The sequence below is a fragment of the Balaenoptera ricei genome, chromosome 3 (assembly GCF_028023285.1).
Source record: "Balaenoptera ricei isolate mBalRic1 chromosome 3, mBalRic1.hap2, whole genome shotgun sequence".
Classification (NCBI taxonomy): domain Eukaryota; kingdom Metazoa; phylum Chordata; class Mammalia; order Artiodactyla; family Balaenopteridae; genus Balaenoptera; species Balaenoptera ricei.
In genome coordinates, this window is record NC_082641.1 from 17,010,170 (window position 1) to 17,031,415 (window position 21,246).

Genomic DNA, 21,246 nt, shown 5'->3' on the forward strand with positions numbered 1-21,246 from the left:
AATAAATAAATAAATAAAATTTAAAAAAAAAAAAAAAAAAAAAAGATGAGCCCCCTGAGAGCCATGGCTCTTGGCCTGTGGCAATTTAAAAAAAAAAAAAAAAAAAAGAGTTAAGTTGGGCCCCCCGGCGTCCAGAGCGCGCACGCAGGGCACGCACGGCCGGCGGGGCTGGCGCTCCAGGCCGTTGGTCTCCCCGCCCGGATCGCGAGCGTTGGGAGTCCAGAGCGCGCACGCAGGGCACGCACGGCCGGCGGGGCCGGCGCTCCAGGCCGTTGGTCTCCCCGCCCGGATCGCGAGCGTTGGGAGTAAACACCCCCCCATGGAGATCCAGGCGTGTTCGCCGCGGAGGCGCCGTTATCCCGGACCGGGCGGACCCGAGCGTGAGGCCGCCGCAGGTACGTCAGGCGGCCGGCTCCCAGGAGCCGCCGCTTCTCCGTACCCGCGGGGCCGTCCGTGCTCTCCGGCGTGCCCGGCGTGCTCGAGGCCCCGAGGGCGGGGGTCTGCGCTGGCGGGGGCGGCGGCGTGGCCTCGTTGCGCCCCGGGAACCGCGGGGCGCCGACTGGGCGGTGCGAGGGCGACGGTGCGGGGCGCGGGGAGGACGGGCGGCTTGACGCTCCGGTGCACTGCATGCCTGCCCGTGGGAGCCTCGCGGTCCCCTCCGCTCGCCCCAGACCGGCCCGGCTCCCGGCTGGTGTCCCCGCATGTCCAGATTCAACGGCTTTTTTGTTTAAACTCTATTGTTTTGAAATAACTCTATTTTGACCATAAAGCGATAAACATACACAATATTTATTATTTTATCTTGGAAACGTTAGGGAAAATTTATGTAGGCAACTGAATTATGCAGAAATCTTCACCAATAATTGAAACCCTGCAACTGTGTGGCATTTTCTTCTTTCCACTTATGTGGATTAGAAGGAAGCAACCCATTGTCCAAAAATGCCTTCCCTGACACCCTGTCATCACTTCTTGTATTCACTATGAAAGTGACAACATTAAAAGCAAATAAAATGGAATGCCATATTATTCAATATCAGTTGGAAACATATCTGAAGGAATTAATTTATTGCCTTCCACAGTGACACTTAGATAGACAAAATGTTTAATTAGAAACAGAGAAGTAGACACAAAACATAGGCACTGGTTTTAGTTATCTAAACTATAATTATGTCATAGGTCAGCCGGGGGGCAGAAAAATGCAATAATCCTTAAAAAATGAATTTATTTACTTCCTCACATTTGCCATATTGGAGTTGAGACACTTACACCATAAAATCCACAAAACAGACCCCAAAAATGTTTTAAATAATTCTGAATACATTTATAGACAGAGGATAAGTATCAGGATAATTTATTAATAGGAATAAATAAAAAGTTGGCCTATGTATAAATTTATTTTCTTCTATACTCAGTAGAATTGTATATAGCAATTTATACATTATAAATTATTTCGTACGTATAATATGTTTTAATATACCTAAAGTACTTGTGAGTATGGCATAATTATTTCTCTACTTTTCGATTCTGAAGCAAAGGCTCAGTAAACTGTGCAATAGAGTCAAACAGTCACAAATTTAGTAAATGACAGGACAATATTTCAAATAAAGTTCCTCTGGCTCCAGTACCATACCATGCCCTTGGCACTTGGCACAGAAGGATGTACTAGTCCCTCACAGGAGGGTGAGGGACTGCCAAGAACTGAGAAAACCTCTGACACAGAAGTACAGCAATATCTCAAAATATCTTGAAACACGTTTTCAAGTGCTTCTTTTACCAAATATTGATTTTCTTCTGATTACCTCTTCATTCTCCATTTCCACAGCCATGGTCTTAATTCAGAACCATCAAGTTACACTTTGACTTTAGTGGCAGTTGAATAATGTCTTCCTAGTCTGACACCTATGGTCTTACCCCTTGCTTACTCATAACTTTTCTCCCCCTAGTCACCAAAATTACCTTTCTAGAACAAAAATCTAATAATTCCCTTCCCTTATAAAATTTTAGAGTCTGTACCAAGCTACCATATCCAGTATCAGTGTGTAGTGTATGATTACATTTTCTCAAACCCTATAGTTTATTGTTACCTGAAAACCATGTGCCATTTATACCTTTGTCCCATGACGCACTGTTTCTTGGATCTCCTTTCTCATCCTTTTACCTGATAAGGTTACCATGGGCACTGTACATTTTATTTACTATTTTAAATCACTTGAAGAAAATATTAGGAGAAGGTATATAAACCCAAGAACTTATAACTTCACTAACACAAATGTTTGCTCCTTCCCATCTGGTCAAGGGTTCCATTATCAGTGGAATATAAGCAACACGCAGGCCAGATATTTTTTGTTAGTTTTGTTTTGTTCACTATGTTCCAGCATCTAGAATGATACCTGCCATGTAATTCACACTGGAATATATATTGAATTAATGACCACATGAATAGCAATTTCAAAATAGCAAAAAACAAACCATCTAACAAATGAAAATCTTCTCACAGAAGGATAACATGATTGACAAAAGGCAGATGACTGAGTAAAAAGACCAATAACTGCATAATGCAATGGCTTGCTTATGAGAGGTACTTAATAAGTATTTATAGAATTATTTTTATATAGAAATTCTTATCCTCAAAGATCCCACTGAAGATTTCTTCCTCTGTATTAGCTCTAACATTTCTCTAGTAAAAGTTACCCTGAACTCCTTTGTATCTCTTTGTATCTTTTACTTATAAATGGTATTCCATGTATCTTTAAAAATGCAAATTTTTCAAGAGCTGTCTAGAGATTTAAAAGTGTTCATTCCTTTTGACCTAGTATTCACAGCATTCTGAAAAAATGAGCAGACGCCTAAATCCCACACACTTGTAATGTCAGTGAATCTTCCTTTTTTCAAGATAGAAAACACACTTAAATGTACCAATAACACGATATTTATTGTGTATAATTACATGATGAAGTTCTTATGCATCAAATTACCGGTATTTTATGAGGATAGTCAATGATTTAAAAACTGCTTATGCCATAATATTAAGTGAAAGCTTTGACATACAGTGTTACAGATTGTGTGTGTGTGTGTGTGTGTGTGTGTGTGTGTGCGCGCGCACGTGCGTATTGATCTGAACGCCAACATAAAGCACTGAAAAAAGACTAAGGAAAATAAGCTGCTGGCATTATATATTTTCTTTCGTCAGTTCATTTATGCTATTCCACACTTTTCACATATTTCTTTAATGAACATGCATTACTTTCATCCTAAAACCAAAACAAAAGTGAAAGCCTGTTTTCTACTCAATATTATACGGATGAAGTAAAAGAAGGCAAATATTGTAACACTTAAAACTCAGAATTTGCAGTGATATAAACTCGTTTTCAATGATATAAACCTATCTTCTGTTGACTGCCAAGTCCTAGCTCTGTGGCGTTGATAAAGACACTTAAGGCTCTTTAACCCCTTCATAATTCTGGATTTATAATTATACTTACTATATTGAGTCATTGCATTGGTTAACTGAGGAAATGCATGCACCTAATGTACTGTTTGGAGCAAAATAATTATTTTATAGATATGAGGAACAGCAACATTATAGTCAGTCTCTTTTATGTAGTTTCATAATCAAATAGTCATTATACATAAATTTAGCTCTCCTGTAATGTTTCATGTATCACTGGTACTCAACACATATTAATAATAAATAAAAATCTTTTAAAAGCACAATTGACCCTGGAAAAGTTCAGTTGATTTGTACTCCTAATTTCTAAATGGCAATCAGGGCAAGACAGAAATTTCAGCTGGCATTTGACATTACCAGATCAATTATATCTCTGAAGTTACTTTTACATTGATTATAAACATTTAAATAAGTGCTCCTTTGCAAATGAAATATTTATTTGACTTATTATTGAGTTCTAGAATGAACATTGTAGAAGGACAATGCTACCAAAAGCAAGTTTCTACATTTGAGAATCTAGAAATTCCTCCTTCATAAGGAGACCACCAAAGGAGTTGGGCTGATGGATTTTGGAAATGGGTGGAACCAAGCAAGCCGTAAGAATGAGGAAATAAAATACTTTTCTTCTTAGTTGCTCTACGTTAACATTCCGTATACAGGACAGTAGTTTCTCACAAGGGATTGGTTCCAGGACCCCCCTAGGATGCCAAACTCCTCGGATGCCCAAGTTCCTTCTACAAAATGGTGTAGTGTTTTCATATAACTTATGCACATCCTCCTGTATACTTTAAATCATCTCTAGATTACTTATAACACCGAATATAATGTGAGTGATATGTAAATAGTTTCTGTGGGAGGCAACTTTAAGTTTTGCTTTTTGGAATTTTCTGGATTTTTTTTGAATAGTTTTGATCTGCAGTTGGTTGAATCTGCAGATCTAGAACTTGCAGATACAGAGGGTTGACTGTAATCTGTTAATGGATAGGGTGAAATTAAACAAATGACTTAATTTGACCAGTCATCTAGGGCCAATGGTAGATACATAGAAGTAGAGGATCAATTCCTGCTCATAAGGATCTAATGATCTACTTAGAGTGATACATACTAAATTATAGAACAATGAATAAAAACACAGTGGCACAGGAATTATCACTTGTACTTAAATTAGAGTCTCTTGAAGTTCAGAAGACGTGTGGCCACTTCAATTTCAAATAGATGAGAGTTCATGGGATAGGACCAGAATTTCGTGGCAGAACAGGGCATTATTGTGACTTTCTCAAACAATTTTTTTATACCCTTGTGTTCCTGCTTGTTACATGAATAGTGCAGCAAATCATTTTAAAGTTAATTTTTACTATTAAAGAATCATTATTGAAAGCTACTTTTATCCTATTCCAAATGAAATCTTGTTAAACATATTTGAGAGTACAAAGAATGAACACAGCCCTGGAAATAATGCATTCACTGGTTTTGTTGTTGGGGAGGAAGAGGCAGTGGCAGTGTTGTCTGAAATATGAAAGATTTGGGAGATTATCTGATTCTTTTGAATGAATAAATCTCATGAGTATTTGAAAACTCACACCTCCAAAAGTCAGTTTCTATTGTTATTCCCCAATAGAATTTGGAAAATCATACCCGTCATTCCTAGACTTAGGAGAGTATATTACAACCAGTGAAACAGAATTTATTTCTTACACCTTTAAAATCTAATGTGTGATCATTTCTTACACTGTCACTCCTTGGATTTCTAAAATATAACAGTAATAATAATAACAAAACATATTTCTGTACTTCTGTGTACCTGGCTTATTATTGACTGCTTTCTCTGAGCCTTACTCAAATAAGAACATGAAGTAGATACTACTGTTATACAGATTTGCTAGGTTATGTGCAATTCTCCATTACCATCAATATCTTAGTAGCTTACAAAAGGGCGATTGATATTTTGCTCATGTATGTACTGTCTGTGGGTTGGCTGCAGCTCTATTTATCACAACTTCTTAACTCTAAGATTCAGGTTTAAACATCAACTTCCATCTGAAACATGCTGTCCTAGTGCAAGAGTGGGGTAGGTGAAGGCAGAACTTCATGATTCATAAAGCTTCTGCTGTGGAGTGGTGCATTCCACCCATTCACATTTGATTGGCCAAAGGCAAGTCACATGATTAATTCTGATGTCAGTGGTGTAGTGGTGTGTATTCCTCCCACGTGGAGGGGGTCTGAAAGCACTATGACACCAGGAGGTGTTGTATGAGCTTCTTGTGAAAGCAGAAAATAATTTGAAAGAATAATACAATTGACCACAGGCGCTTTTCCTATTTTACTGAAGAGGAGAAAAATAACTTGATCAATGTCACACGGCTAGTTGGCGGCATAGGTAGAGTTCACCTCAAACAATGTGGTTCCAAAGTCTACTTTATTATGTCTGACGCTATTTTGTGTTATGACACTTCTTTATTCAAATACGCATACTCTTATATCCCAGAAACAAGACCCTAATTATGCTCTGTATTTGCATTTAACTAACAAGTGAGCAGAAAGGATCTTGCTTTCTGCTGGTTCAGATTTCCTAAGTGATTCATACTGAATGTACACTTAAGATAAGCAGAGAGTGTCACCAGGCAGATCTGTGAGAGAGTAAGTATCTCCATTTCAAAATACAAGTATTTTATACTTCTGGAGATATCATTCCAAAATCAAATCGCAACAGCTTCACTCCCCAGGAGCAAGTGATGGAGACTCATTTGGTCCTTTGAAGAAGCTTGTAGATAATGAGCTGAAATACAGGGACTGGCAATTTCTGCAGATAGTACACCTATAATTGCTATACTTTTGTATCATCCCATTACTTCAAATCAGCAGGTTGTCTTGAAATAACCTGCTGCTTAACAGAGAATATTAAATATATGCATTAATGTTCTAGCTGTGGCTGTTGTCAGAAGGTAATGAACTCTTATGTGTTTTAAAATATAAAAGGAATGTTCCATTTTATAATGCAATAATCTAAGTCTTTAATGATAATCACATGATAAACCATTTACTGAATGCCTGAGAATAAAATGTAAATAAGACTAACAGCCCACTGAGAAAGCACCATTTTTCTAGAGAAAGCCTATATGTTATGTATCAATAGGAAAATAAAACAATAAAATAGTATATGCTCTAACATCCCTTAAATGATTTTCAGAATTCTGAAAAATTTGATTATTCTTTAGTTATTTCAATAATTAGGATAAGATTATGCGTTATTAGGAAGGGAAAACTTCTGAAATCTGCAGGGTAATAATAGCAAAATTTTCATGAAATTAAATAAAATGAAACTGCTTTTTGAAAAGCAGTGTTATGTAAAGTATGTATAGTAGACTAAAAAACACTCTTCAAAGGTATCAGATCCTAATGCCTGGAACCTGTAAATGTCAACTTATTTAGGGGAAAAAAAATGGTCTTTTTTACACATGTGTTTAAGTTAAGGATCTTAAGTCATGGATCCCAAATGCAATCACATATATCTTTACAAGAGGGAGGCAGAAGGAGATTTGAAATACACAAGGTACTGTGAAGATGAAGTCAGAGACTAGAGTAATGTAACACAAGCCAAGGAATGCTGGCAGACACTAGAAGCTGGAGGAGGCAAGCAACAGATTTTCCCCTAGAGCTTTGGAGGGAGTGAAGCCCTGCCAACACTTTGATTTTGATCTAGTAACACTGATGCTGGACTTCTGGCCTCCAGAACAATGAGACAATAAAATGTATGTTCTTTTAAGTCACCAAGTTTGTAGTGATTTGTTTAACGACCCTTAGAAAATTACTATAGATTTAGGTACAGGGATATAGGATATTGTGTAATAAATGCCTGAAAATATGGAAGGGGCTTTGGAATCAAATAATGTATAGAGGTTGGAAGAATTTTTTGCCACATTGTAGAAAACATCTAGATGCACATAAACAGACTGTTGGTAGAAATGTGGGTTAAAGGAAAGGGCTCAGAAGGAAATAAGGAACATACCACTGGAAACCGAGGGAAAGGCGAATCTTGCTATATAGTGACAGAAATAGCTGAATTGTGTTCTACAGCTGTTTGAAGAAGCAAAACTTGTAAGCAAGGAACTTGGATATTTATCTGAGGTTAATTCCAAGCAAAGCATTGAAGGTGTTAACCTGATAATATCAAAATGCAAGCAGACAAATATAAATTAAGAAAAAAAAAAGCTTAAGCAAAAGGGAACCATCACTTGATGATTTGGGAAACAGCCTATCAGATGGCAAAATATGATAAAATTAGGATAGTAACTGTTAGGAAAGTATACTTTGGAGAGAAGGCCCATGGCATGTCTGGATAACCTGCTACTAGTGCTGAAGAGATTACATAAATGGCTCATGAAGTCACTCAACCAGAAGAAGCCTTGAATAAAGATGGGATTATCAAACCAAAGATCTGTGGAGGATGCTGTGGCTAAAGGTGTGAATCCCTGTGATATACCTGGGCAACCTGAAAAGGTTTTTGAGAATGTTGTACCACCATAAACACTACCAGATTGGACTGGAATGGATAACACAGGATAAAATGAAGAAAGGCCTTTGAACTACAAAAACTCTACAGGCAGGCAATTGGGTGATAAAGCTACTGAGAAGCACACATATGTTCCCTCTGAAGTAAAAGGAAAGATGATTCTGAAGGCAGAGACTTGGGCCCAGAGGTCATAGCAATGGGCTCAGAAGAAGAGATGTAAACCAAAATCACAGCAACAGAAGATGGAGCTGTGTTGCAGATGTTGGAGTCAAGGTACAGAGGGTTGTTCCCAGGTCTTAAAACTTACTGAGAATCTGCCCTTCTTGATTATGAAATTGCTTGGAATTTGTGAATCCTTTCTTCCATTTTCTCCCTTTTGGAATGGGAATGTCTATAAATATTATACTGTGTCTATCCCTCAGTTGTATTTTGGCAGCAGATAACTTTCTAGTTTCACAGTTGTATTTTGCAGCAGATAACTTTCTAGTTTCACAGGTATAGAGATGGAGGAAAATTTTGTCTCAGGATGGATCATACCCAGGGTCTAATACAATCTTAATTTAACTGATTTAGATGATGAGATTTGCAATTTTGGAACTAGTATTTAGGCGACATTTTGGACTTGTGTTGATGCTTTACTGTGTTGAGAATTTTGGGGATCTTGGCATGGGTGAATATATTTTGCATCTGTTATAGATAGACATGAATCATTGGAGGCCAGAGAGAAGACTGTAGTAGGCTGAATTATGCCCACCAAAGATATCAAGATCTAATCCCTTGAGCAAATACTCACAAGGTACTTGTTACTTTATTTGGGAAAAATGAAAAGCTTTTGCAAGGCTTTTGCAGACCTCATTAAAATGTACATGTTGAGATGAGGAGAGTATCCAGATTACATGGGTGATCCCTAAATTTAATCACACATATCCATATAAGAAGGAGACAGAGATGAGACACATGGCAGGAAGGCAGTGTGACTATGGAGGCAAAGATTGGAGTGATCTGGTACAGACCAAGGAATGTTGGCAGTATCAGCTGGAAAAGGCAAGGGGCAGATTCGACCCTGAGTCTTCAGAGGGATCGTGGCCCTGCCAACATTTAGCCCAGTGATACTGATGTCAAACTTTTGGCCTCCTAAACTGTGAAAGAATAAATGTTTATTGTTTAAGCCACCAAGTTTATACTAATTTGTTACAGCGGTCATAGGAAACTCATACAATATGTAAGATGCTATTTCCTATCTGAATTATATTAACACTTCTTAATAAACTTAAGATATTATATAAATTATCCAGATCTAATCTAATGGTGTGAATATCTATTTTATAATTACTTGTGCCTATTTCATTAATGAAATCAAATGCTTATCTGAACAAAATGCTTCATATTAAAAGATGGGCTGTATTATCAAATTTTTAAAAATAAATTTATTTTATTTATTTATTTTTGGCTGCATTGGGTCTTCGTTGCTGCGTGCAGGCTTTCTCTAGTTGCGGCGAGGGGGGCTACTCCTCTCTGAGGTGTGCGGGCCTCTCATTGCGGTGACTTCTCTTGTTGCAGAGCACAGGCTCCAGGCGCGAGGGCTTCAGTAGTTGTGGCTTGCGGGCTCAGTAGTTGTGGCTCACGGGCTCTAGAGCGCAGGCTCAGTAGTTGTGGCTCACGGGCTTAGTTGCTCCGCAGCATGTGGGATCTTCCCAGACCAGGGCTCGAATCCGTGTCCCCTGCGCTGGCAGACTGACTCTTAACCACTGCGCCACCAGGAAAGCCCATTATTATCAAATTTTAAAGAAGCAAAAAAGAAAAAAAAAATAGAGTAGGTAAAGCATATGAATGTATGTAATTTTATAGTTTGGTGCATAATGCATCTATTTACAGGAGTTCTGGTTTCATTTCAAGTCTGTTTTTCCCTGCCTCAGAACAGTTGTGAGGATCAAATAACCTAGCAAATATATATTAATAACTTCAGGTCTAAAGTGGCATGTAAATACAGAACAATGATTATTGATTTTTGCCCCTACTGTTATCTTATTAGAATCTGGTGGACTGTTCTGTAACCTGCACACCTGCATCTCTTATCATATCTTTCTTACTTTTCTAGTCATCTTATTTCACTGAGAATTTCCTACTTTCACCTATTTTTCAAATTGAGCACAACTGCAAATATTTAGAATATGAAAGTTATACTCTTTCTTATGGGGTAGATAAAATATCTTACTTCCAGAATTTATCTATATTTTCATCTCTGATAATTACATTTGATGATTCTTTTGTGGATGGCAGTGATGATTGTGATGTGCGTGTGTGTGTGTGTGTGTGTGTTAATGTGTGGTATGCAGGGTGCATAGGGTAATGTAGAATAGCTTATAGCCCTGGGATAGGATGATTTGATACAAAGACTTTTAGAAATCTCATACTTATGTTAGTTTTAAGATAATATCTAACTCAGATTATATATATTCAACTTATCCATTAGACTGGTGTAACACAAATAATATAAATTTTTTTTGCTTACATTGCCCCATACTTATTTCTCTAAAGACCAGTCCTTATCTAATGATTTCACTCTTACTCATTCTTGTTATAAATAAGTAAAGATTTTCCATTTTAAATCTCTTTATCAAGGTATTCAAAGCTCCCAGCTCCATATTGCCTTTTCTGCTTTATTTTCCACTCAAGTCACACAGAATATAGTGCTATGACCTGAAGTAATCGTGCTTTTACAGCTCCATGATTTACAAGGTGTGCTCTTTATTCTTTTTTTTTTTAATAATGTTTCTCTCTTTTTTTTTTTAATTTTTTTTATAGCTACTTTATTTATTTATTTTTGGCTGTGTTGGGTCTTCGGTTCGTGCGAGGGCTTTCTCTAGTTGCGGCAAGCGGGGGCTACTCTTCATCGCAGTGCGGGGACCGCTCTTCATCGCGGTGCACGGGCCTCTCACTATCGCGGCCCCTCCCGTTGCGGGGCACAGGCTCCAGACACGCAGGCTCAGTAGTTGTGGCTCACGGGCCCAGCTGCTCCGTGGCATGTGGGATCTTCCCAGACCAGGGCTCGAACCCGTGTCCCCTGCATTAGCAGGCAGGTTCTCAACCACTGCGCCACCAGGGCAGCCCGCTCTTTATTCTTAAAATAAATTTGCACCCTTATCTTTGTATAAAACTTTACATACTTCAAGTTGAAAAATTAACATTGTGTATACAATTCTCTGTCCCACCAGGAAAATATAGCTGCACCGCATGCTGCTTTTCCGCTGCCCTTTGTGTATCTTCATTATGGGATTTACTATGTAAGAGTGCCATATATTCCAGTGCCTACTTCTGTAGACAAAAACTGCTCAAGGAAAAGTATCTTTAGTAAAATCATTACGTTGCTAAAGCTTTAAAATCATTTTTTGGAATAATGCAATTTATATAATTGTATGTACATGTTTCAGAAAAGATGATATAGGGTGAAAGATACAGTGTTTTGCAGAGAAAATATAAAATTTAATCAAAAAGAAGATACAAACACAGACCCACAAATTAAAATTTGATTTTTAAACTTTTTCACAAGATTATTCTTCCTTTAAAAAATCCAGTAGGCACCAATCTGTTTTTATCCATAGATATAATTTTAACTTGAATAACTCCAAGGGAAGTTTTCTAATTTAAATATAACACAAATTCTTTTCATGACATTAAAACATAATCTCTAAATAAGCCATATATTTTCTTAACATTTTCACAGGAACATTAGAAAATTATGAAATCCCTTAATTTTTACAGACAGGAAATGTGAGACTTAGTGGAATTGTCAATATACATGCAGCAGATCATTGTAGATAAATAATAAAGTATACCCTCTATAATCTACCCCCAATTGTGTTTTACTTCTTAATATAGTTTGTTCTGACATTGAACTTCCAAACAACTTGATGTGCTTTGCAAATATTTTCTTCATATTACTTAAAACATCTCTACAAGATTTTGGCTCAAAAGTGTTATTATGTTATAGAGTATTGGCATGGGATATTTCTCTATAGTAACTTTCTTTCTTGATGATGGTACCCTAAAGATTATTAACAGTTGTGAGAAAGAATATTTTCAGGGTTAAATAACAATGCACGTGTTAATTCCGTATTTGGGGTTATTGTATTAAGTATAAAGGCCATCATCCATGCTTTCTTGATAAATGACGAGATCTTTTAAAAAAAAAAAAAAACACAGAATCTTTATTTATTTATTTATTTTTGGCTGCGTTGGGTCTTTGTTGCTTCGCGTGGGCTTTCTCTAGTTGTGGTGAGTGGGGGCTACTCTTTGCGGTGCGTGGGCTTCTCATTGCGGTGGCTTCTCTTGTTGTGGAGCACAGGCTCTAGGCGTGCAGACTTCAGTAGTTGTGGCACGCGGGCTCAGTGGTTGTGGACCACGGGCTTAGTTGTTCCACGGCATGTGGGATCTTCCTGGACCAGGGCTCAGACCCGTGTCCCCTGCATTGGCAGGTGGATTCTTAACCACTGCGCCACCAGGGAAGTCCTAAATGGTGAGGTCTTAAATATGATTTTCAACATATTTTTTAAACCAAGATACAAAGACAGAGATGTCAAGGTTTCTGAAGCCAGTGAGAAGAGAATGATTGTATTTGCTTCCAGTAATACATAGCATCCTGAAACACATTGGGAGCCCTGCATGTTTCTTAATTTACAAAGCAACACTAAGCCTGAAAATTCTGGTTAATGTTTTGTTAACTGCCTCTCAAGGGAAATATCAGAAAGGTCACAGTGGAAAGAAACAAACGTTTCTCAATATCCACAATACATTCAACAGCCTGATCTGAAACTGGAGAAGATACAGAGATAGAGATCTCAGAACATCCACAATACTGCCTTTTGATGCTACCCAGGAAGGGAAAAATGTCAGGAAACTGAGTGGTTGAAAAGTGTTGGAGTACTGAAATAGGATCTTCTCACCTGATACCATCTCTCAAAAAAAAATGTGGACTCATTTTTTAAATAAAAGGAAGTAGAAGGACTGCACATCTTATAAAATTCTAATGTGCAGGCAAACATAGCCAAAATGCACTCCAGAGAGAGATTATACTTTTTCCCCTAATTCATAATAAGATGCTCACTAAAGTCACAGAAATAATGTTATAATTCTGAATTCTTGAAAACATGATGAGGTGAACCACATTTCAAGTCTAATTGTAGTATTTACTATAATTAAGTCCACCTGGCCTCATGTGTCATTTAAGGCCTGTGTTTCCTTATTGGTTTTCTGTCTGGATGATCTGTCCATTGATAGAAGTGGGGTGTTAACGTCCCCCCTATTATTGTGTTACTGTTGATTTCTCCATTCATGGCTGTTTGTATTTGCCTTATGTATTGAGGTGCTCCTATGTTGGGTGCATATATATTTACAGTTGTTATATCTTCCCTCGATCATTATGTAGTATCCTTCTTTGTCTCTTATAACAGTTTTTATTTTAAAGGTCTATTTTGTCTGATATGAGTGTTGCTGCTCTAGCTTTCTTCTGATTTCACTTTGTATGGGGTACAGTCTCCACCCCCTCGCCTTCAGTCGGTATGTGTCCCTAGGTGTGAAGTGGGTCTCTTGCAGACAGCGTATATACGGGTCTTGTGTTTGTACCCATGCAGCCAGGCTGTCTTTTGGTTGGCACGTTTAATCCATTTACATTGAAGGTAATTATCAATATATATGTTCCTGTTGCCATTTTCTTCATTGTTTTGGGTTTGTTTTTGTAGGTCTTTTTTCTTCCTTCCTGTTTTGTTCTCTTGTGACTTGATGACCACCTTTAGTGTTAAGTTTGCGTTGCTTTTGCTTTTTTGTGTGTGTATCTATTGTAGTTTGGGTTTGCTGTTTTTATGAGATTTTGATATAGCAGTCTATGAATGTACAAGCTTGTTTTAAGTTGCTGATCTCTTTCCCGCCTAGAGGAGTTCCTTTAGCATTTGTTGCAAAGCTGGTCTGGTGATGCTTAATTCTTTTAGCTTTTGCTTGTCTGTAACGCTTTTGATTTCTCCATCAAATCTGAATGAGAGCCTTGCTGGGTAGAGTATTCTTGGTTGTAGTTTCTTCCCTTTCATCACTTTAAGTATATCCTGCTGCTCCCTTCTGGCCTGCAGAGTTTCTGCTGATAAATCAGCTGAAAACCTTATGGGAGTTCCCTTGTATGTTATTTGTTGTTTTTCCCTTGTTGCTTTTAATATTTTTTCTTTGTCTTTAATTTTTGCCAATTTGGTTACTATGTGTCTTGGCATGTTCCTCCTTGCATTTATCCTGCCTGGGACTCTTCCTGGACTTGGGTGACTATTTCCTTTCCCATGTTAGGGAAGTTTTCAGCTGTTATCTCTTCAAGTATTTTCTCAGGTCCTTTCTCTGTCTCGTCCTTCTGGTACCCTGTAATGCGAATGTTTGTGCATGTAATGTTGTCCCAGAGGTCTCTCAAACTGTCTTCATTTCTTTTCATTATTTTTTCTTTATTCTGTTCTGTGGTAGTGATTTCCACCATTCTGTCTTCCATGTCACTTATGGGTTCTTCTGCCTCAGTTATTCTGCTATTGATTCCTTCTAGTGCGTTTTTCATTTCAGTTATTGTATTGTTCAAGTCTGTTTGTTTTGTTCTTTAATTCTTCTAGGTCTTTGTTGAACATTTCTTGCATCTTCTTAATCCTTGCTTCCACTCTTTTTCTGAGATTCTGGATCATCTTCACTCTCATTATTCTTAATTCTTTTTCCAGAAGGTTGCCTGTCTCTACTTCATTTAGTTGTTTTCTGGGGTTTTATCTTGTTCTTTCACCTAAGACATAATCATCTGCTGTTTCATTTCATCTAACTTTCTGTGATTGTGGTTTTCATTCTACAGGATGCAATATTCTAGTTCTTTTTGCTTCTGCTGTCTTCCCTCTGGTGGATGAGGCTATCTAAGAGTCTTGTGCAATCTTCTTGATGGGAGGGACTTGTAGTGGGTAGAGCTGGATCTTGGGCAGGGCCATGCTCAATAAAAGTTTAATCCGCTTGTCTGCTGATGGGTGGGGCTCTGTTCCCTCCCTGTTGGTTGTTTGGCCTGAGGAGGCTACAGGCTGTTTGGTGGTGCTAATGGCAGCGTTTGGGAGGGCTCACATCAGTGAGTACTTCCCAGAACTGCTGCTGCCAATGTCTTTGTCCCCACAGTGAGGTACAGCCATCCTCTGCCTCTGCAGGGGAACCTCCAGTGTTAGCAGGTAGGTCTGGTCCTGTCTCTTATGGGGTCACTGCTTTTTTCTCCTGGGTCCTGGTGCACACAGATTTTGTGTGTGGCCTCCAAGAGTAGAGTTTCTGTTTCCCCCAGTCTTGTGGAAGTCCTGCAATCAAATCTCTCTCAACTTCAAAGCCGGATTCTCTGGGGACTCTTCCTCCCATTGCTGGACCCCTAGGCTGGGAAGCCTGACATGGGGCTCAGAACTTTCACTCCAGTGGGAGAGCTTCTGTGGTATAATTGTTTTCCAGTTTGTGGGTCGCCCACTTGGTGGGTATGGGATTTGATTTTATTGTGATTGTGCCCCTCCTACCATCTCGTTGTGGCTTCTCCTTTGTCTTTGGATGTAGGGTGTCTTTTTTGGTAGGTTCCAGCATTTTTTTATTGATGGTTGTTCAGCTGTTAGTTGTGATTCCAGTGTTCTCCGTGAATATGTTACTTCTTAAGTTTATCTAAATATTGTCTAGACAACACCCTGCAGAATTTATGTATAGGTTTATTTTCACATATTTAAAAGTAAGTTAATTTTATTTATAATAGTCCTTTTTTTTAAGATTTAAACTCCAAAATATATTTATATTAAATTAAAAAAAAAAGGTTACAGGCTTCAGTTAAAGATTAAGAAATTGGAATCTTGAAAATGTCATCAGTGAATAGAAAGCAACAAAGCTTGGGGATTCCCTGGTGGTCCAGCAGTTAGGGATTCATGCTTCCACTGTAGGGGGCATGGGTTCAATCCCTGGTCAGGGAACTAAGATTCCCCAAACTGAGCAGCACAGCCAAAAAACAATAACAACAACAAAGTTTGCTCTAAATGAAATACCAAAGATAAAACAGATACAGTCCTAATAATATAATGGAGTTTCATAAACTTATCAAAAAATACACTTTAATTTTAAAAATTAATATGCTAATGACATGAGACAAGCTTTACAATTTATTGATAATTAAAAATAAGCGAGTATGAAATTTTACATTTATACTGTCTTCAAATGTATCTTAGAATACAGAGAAATTTGTCTATATTCTGTGTTGTATCAGTACAGAGAAAAAGTATTTTAAAAGGTAGTATATTATAGATATCTTCTTAATAGCTGACATAATATTTTCATTACCTTCCACCTCAATAATCCCCAACGTAGAAAGGCAGATTTTTGTTCTTGCCTACCCTTCTTTCTTTAATCTCAGGAAATTTTGAGGGCTATACATTGTTCTCACAAACCAGAGCTCCTCTCCTCTCACAGGATGGCTTGTACCTGACTGGGAGTATGTATTGTAGCTGCCCTGTTCTGACCCTGGATACTGTTGTTCCATTAAAATTGTTTCCTGTACATTTCTCCAGTTTGTGCCAGCCACTGTCCTCATTTTAACAGTGCTCAGCTCTGTGCTTTCAGCAACATCAATTCACAGATGTTTCTGCTGCCTTTTGTCCTGACCAATCCACAAGAAATATATTGACACATTGAACTACAGAAAAAGTTAACGCTGTCCCATAATGAGAGACACCAATAACTAAGGTGATAGACAAAGAAAAGAGGTGAGAAAATCTATGTGACCAATAATTTAATATTAGTGAAGAGTCAAAAGAATAACAGATGTATAAAGGAAGTTCCTGATAAAGAAGTACCAAAAATTAATGAAAATGAAAACTAGTTCGACTTGAACCTAAAATTCAGGCAATTGAACATAAAAAAAATTGTTCGCAAAATATATTTTCTTATGTTCACAGGTATAGTAAATAATAATTTCATAATGCTCTATGTTAGAAAGGAACAGGAAAAATAATTTCTCTCTTAGTGTTACGAACGGGGGCAATTTAAATTCCTCTCAAAATTAAAATGTTTACACATTGTCTATGTCAAATTTATATCAAACATGTATTTCTTGTTAGAAATCTTTTTAATAGACTGCAAATACATATATAAAGCATGTCCAATGTGGTATTATTGTAAAATAAAAATATTAGAAATAGATCTGATCAATATAAGAAAAGATTATATAAATTATTATGTTTCCAATGTGTAATAGTATATTGACATTTCAGAGAGTGAAGCATATTTCCATGTACTGACAGTTTTTAATGATAGTTTGAGGTAGGTGTGTTTGTGTGTGTTTCCTTTAAGAATTGAAATGTAATTTACTAAAATGTATTTCCTTTTCCTCCCTACTTTTTCGTGTTATTCTTGTCATATATTTAGTCATATATTTTATATCTATACATGCTATAAACTGAACAATTAAAGTGTTACAACTAATGATTTATACAAGTAATTTTTAAAGAAACTTTAAAAAAGACATAGAAAGGTATATGTATGCATCTTTCATACTAACCCACATATTTATCATTTCTGGACTCTTCATGTAATTTTGAGTTATTTTTTGTAGGTATTTTCTTTCCATTTGAAGGATTTCCTATAGCATTTCTTATAAGTTAGATATGCTAGTAACAAATTTTCTCGGTCTTTCCTTTTCTGGGCATGTCTTTATTCACACTGATTTTTGTTTTAATGGATATTTTGCTGCATATAGAATTCTTTGTTGACAAATTTTGTTTGTGTTTTTCCTGTTCTATGAATGCATCATTCACTCCACTGTCCTCTGGCCTCCATAGTTTCTTATGGGAAGTCACATATTTATAGTATTTTTGTTTCCGTATCCAATAAGAGTTTTCTCTTGTTGTTTTCAACACTTTCTATGCTTTAATTTTAGTAGTTAAGTATTATGTATGGGCATCTGTATTAAGTTTATTTGGGGTTCATCAGCATCATGGAACTTATGATTAATATTTTTTATCAAACATTGTTTTATCAAATATTGTTTTAAGCTCTTTTGTCTTTCTTCTCTCTTTTTAGGATATTTTAGGTAGCATATTATAGCAACTCTGAATTCTGAATTAGTTCTTTTTTTTTTTTTTTTTTGGCCACACCACACAGCATGCAGGATCTTAGCTCCCCAGCCAGGGATCCAACCCATGCCCCCTGCAGTGGAAGCGTGGAGTCCTAACCACTGAACTGCCAGGGAAGTCCCTCTGATTAGGTTTTATTCACTTATTTATTTATATGTTTATAATTTGTCCTAACGTATTCTATAAGAAGTCTCTCTTACTATTTGAGGCTGCTGTTGTTTCTGCTCCATTTTTTGATGTTTATTTTTCTTATTTAATTTTTTAGCTTTGCATCCTAGGAGTTGCCTGTGTTTCTGGTCAGCCAATGATTGGGTAAAAGTCGTGTGTGAATACTGAAAGCACATAAGTCTTCCATCACTGCCAGTGGATCTGACTGTAGCTTGTGTAGAACAAAGCCAGGAGGATTTAAAGTGTGCCTCAAATTTAGCTTTCCTCTGTTCAGTCTTATTTCTCCCTGGTGTATGCTTGTGATTTCCAGTCAGAGATATGTAGAGAACTTTACAAAATCTTCATATCTCTCATCATTTCCAGGATTTCCCCAGTAAATTGCTGGGTAGTCTCCTGCTTGCCCATCTAGGACCCTGAACCCAGGCTTTTAAGGCTTTGTTTTTTCTCCTTTAAGTTCCAACTGAGTTCCTTACTTTTCCTGACAAGGGCAATGGGCATAGGTGGGTTTTTGCCCTTCATTCTTGAGGAAGTCTTCCCTCTATGGAAGCTGAGCTGCTGCATTTCACTGCCCACCCTGGCTTGGCAAGTCAACTACCAATGTTCTAAGAAGAAATTATGAGGTATTTTGCAAAAATTTGAAGTACATGCTAATGAAAACATACCATATCAAAAGAAATTAATGTAATGCAGCCAAAGCTGTGCTAATGGAGAAGTGTATAGTTCTAAATTTTCTTACTTGAAAAGAAGAATTCTTAAACTTTATATTTCCGTTTTTAGAAACTAAAAATAAGTGAACAGATTAAAAACAAGCAAGCACAAAGAAGGAGATACGTATTAAAGCAAAAACAACAACAGTAAGGAATTGGATATCAGATGAAAAACACAAAACAAAATTGCCGAAGTTAGTTTTTTAAATAAATTTGAAGAAATTGTTAGTCTTCTAGACAGACTGGAGGTTTCACAATGTCATTAAATTCTGCAAAAATTAAGATAAGGTGATAATGAAGTAAATTTGGGGTTTATCAAGGCTAATCATGATTTGAAATTGAGGATCAAATGTAAAGCTTAAGGTAAATATCTGGAATAATTTATTTCCATTCTTTTCTAGAACATTTGGAAAATAGTAATCAATGCAATGAAAATGTAAATAATAGATTACAGAATGACTTCTTGGTTAGTGCTCATCAAATGATTTCAATACAAGTGGCTCATCTTATCTGCTGTGACTCTTGTGATGAGTTTAGCTCATTTGAGGAAGAAGGCCAAAAAATGAGTGGAAACTAACTAGTTTAGCATAAGGGAAAATAGTTGGAATTCAGTGAAGCCAAATATCCCTGCATATAAAGTTATGGCTTACATGTAAATTAAACTAATTAGCTAGAAAGACTTAATGCAGCTTCCAAAAGCCCTGTTCTTAATAGTGAAGAACAGTTTATGAATTGAATGAATCGGGTTCATAAAGTCTAAGTCTTAATATAGTCTAATCTCCACTTCTTTCTTTCACAACTTAGAATCTTGAGGCATGGAAAATTTGTAAGAGTTTCCAAAGTTCATACCAGTAGTTAGTAGAATAATTCACCCAATTCAGTGTCCATTCTGCTCCAGCACAACATTTTAAAGCCAGTTTGATATCATTTACTTACTTTACATCAAATGTAAGCATCTTTAATATGAAGTTTAATGTGTAATTTTCTAATGTTAAAAATTGATTGGCTTTTGCACAGTTACTTGTGCTCCATTTATCCCTACCATTTTGCTTTCTCATCTGGGATATATCTGCTTTCTGGGAGAAAATACACATTTTTACTGGTGTTTACAATATTTATCTCTATATAAAGAAATAAAAGTAAAACAGCAACCTATTTCTTTCCTGAACTGTGCATGAAGATTATTACTAAATAATATCATATCTTTTCCAATCTATGTGTGCAAATAATTGATTTGTTTTAAAACAGGCATTTTTTAATGGGATAGTTATAAAATTTATTCTCCTATACTGAAAATATGGCTAAATCTAAAATTTAAGTATAAATATGATGACCACCATAGTAAACACAGTCTCTATTTATAGTTATCATTTGTTCCTGGAAACTATTTTCTGAATGTGTTTCAAAACAAAATTATGACTGTAAAAAGCCTGCTGTTCTATTTATACTCTAACCTTCCATTCATGCATAGATTAAGGTCAGTCTTTGCCTTATAGTCTCACCATTATTTTGTTAATTTTATCATGTGTTTATGACATGCCTAAGTATGCTTGATATTAAGCTAGGACCTGAAGATAAAATGAAGACAAATATAGCTTCATCCTCAAGGATTTATGATCTAGTGGGAAGTATTTTATTTTCTGAATTTCTGTATAAAACATATATTTGACATATGTCACCTTATTTACTCCATTGCCTTTGTCACACATCTACAAATAGATTGTGAGCATTCTCAGCAGAGTAATGATTGGTTATATTCTTATCATTATCGAGAAGGTAGTTTAAAAAAAAAAAAAAAAGAACGTAGTTTACTCCTGTGAGTAATATATTTGATGATAATCAATAACTATATTTGGGTAAGATGCTTGTTTTTAATCTAAAAATAATGTTTTCAATTTTGGCAAGAATGGTTTAAAAGTTATGCAGAAACATAAAACATATATAATATAGATAAGTGGATAAATTTTTAAACCAGAAATGTATATATTTAAATTTTGAGATGGGTTGTATAGACTTAAGTTGAGTATAAGTATTCTTTACATTGTTAAGGGTTTATATTATACTATGATTTAAATTAAAATAAAAAGTTAAAGTTGTTCTGACCAAAGACCTAGTTTAACCAATTACTGCAGTGCATCCAAGAGTATGTATTTTCTTGTACTTTTCCTTTTAATGGAAATGTTGCTTTCCAGGGAAGGAGATTTTAAATCAGTGAAAAACAAAGAAAAAAACCCGACATTATCCAAGCCATGAAATCTATATGTAAATTTTAATCCC

General features: G+C 36.5%; 1 protein-coding gene across 7 annotated transcripts in view; it reads left to right on the plus strand.

The window, feature by feature from the left end:
• The first annotated feature begins 226 nt into the window (after positions 1 to 226).
• Positions 227 to 21,246, plus strand: part of LOC132362139 (serine/threonine-protein kinase MARK2-like) — a 138,991-nt gene continuing 117,971 nt past the window's right edge. For all 7 annotated transcript variants that reach the window (XR_009502227.1, XR_009502229.1, XR_009502230.1 and 4 more), the window contains exon 1: positions 227 to 395. The gene's annotated coding sequence lies outside the window, so the exon portion shown is untranslated. The remainder of the gene's footprint in view (positions 396 to 21,246) is intronic.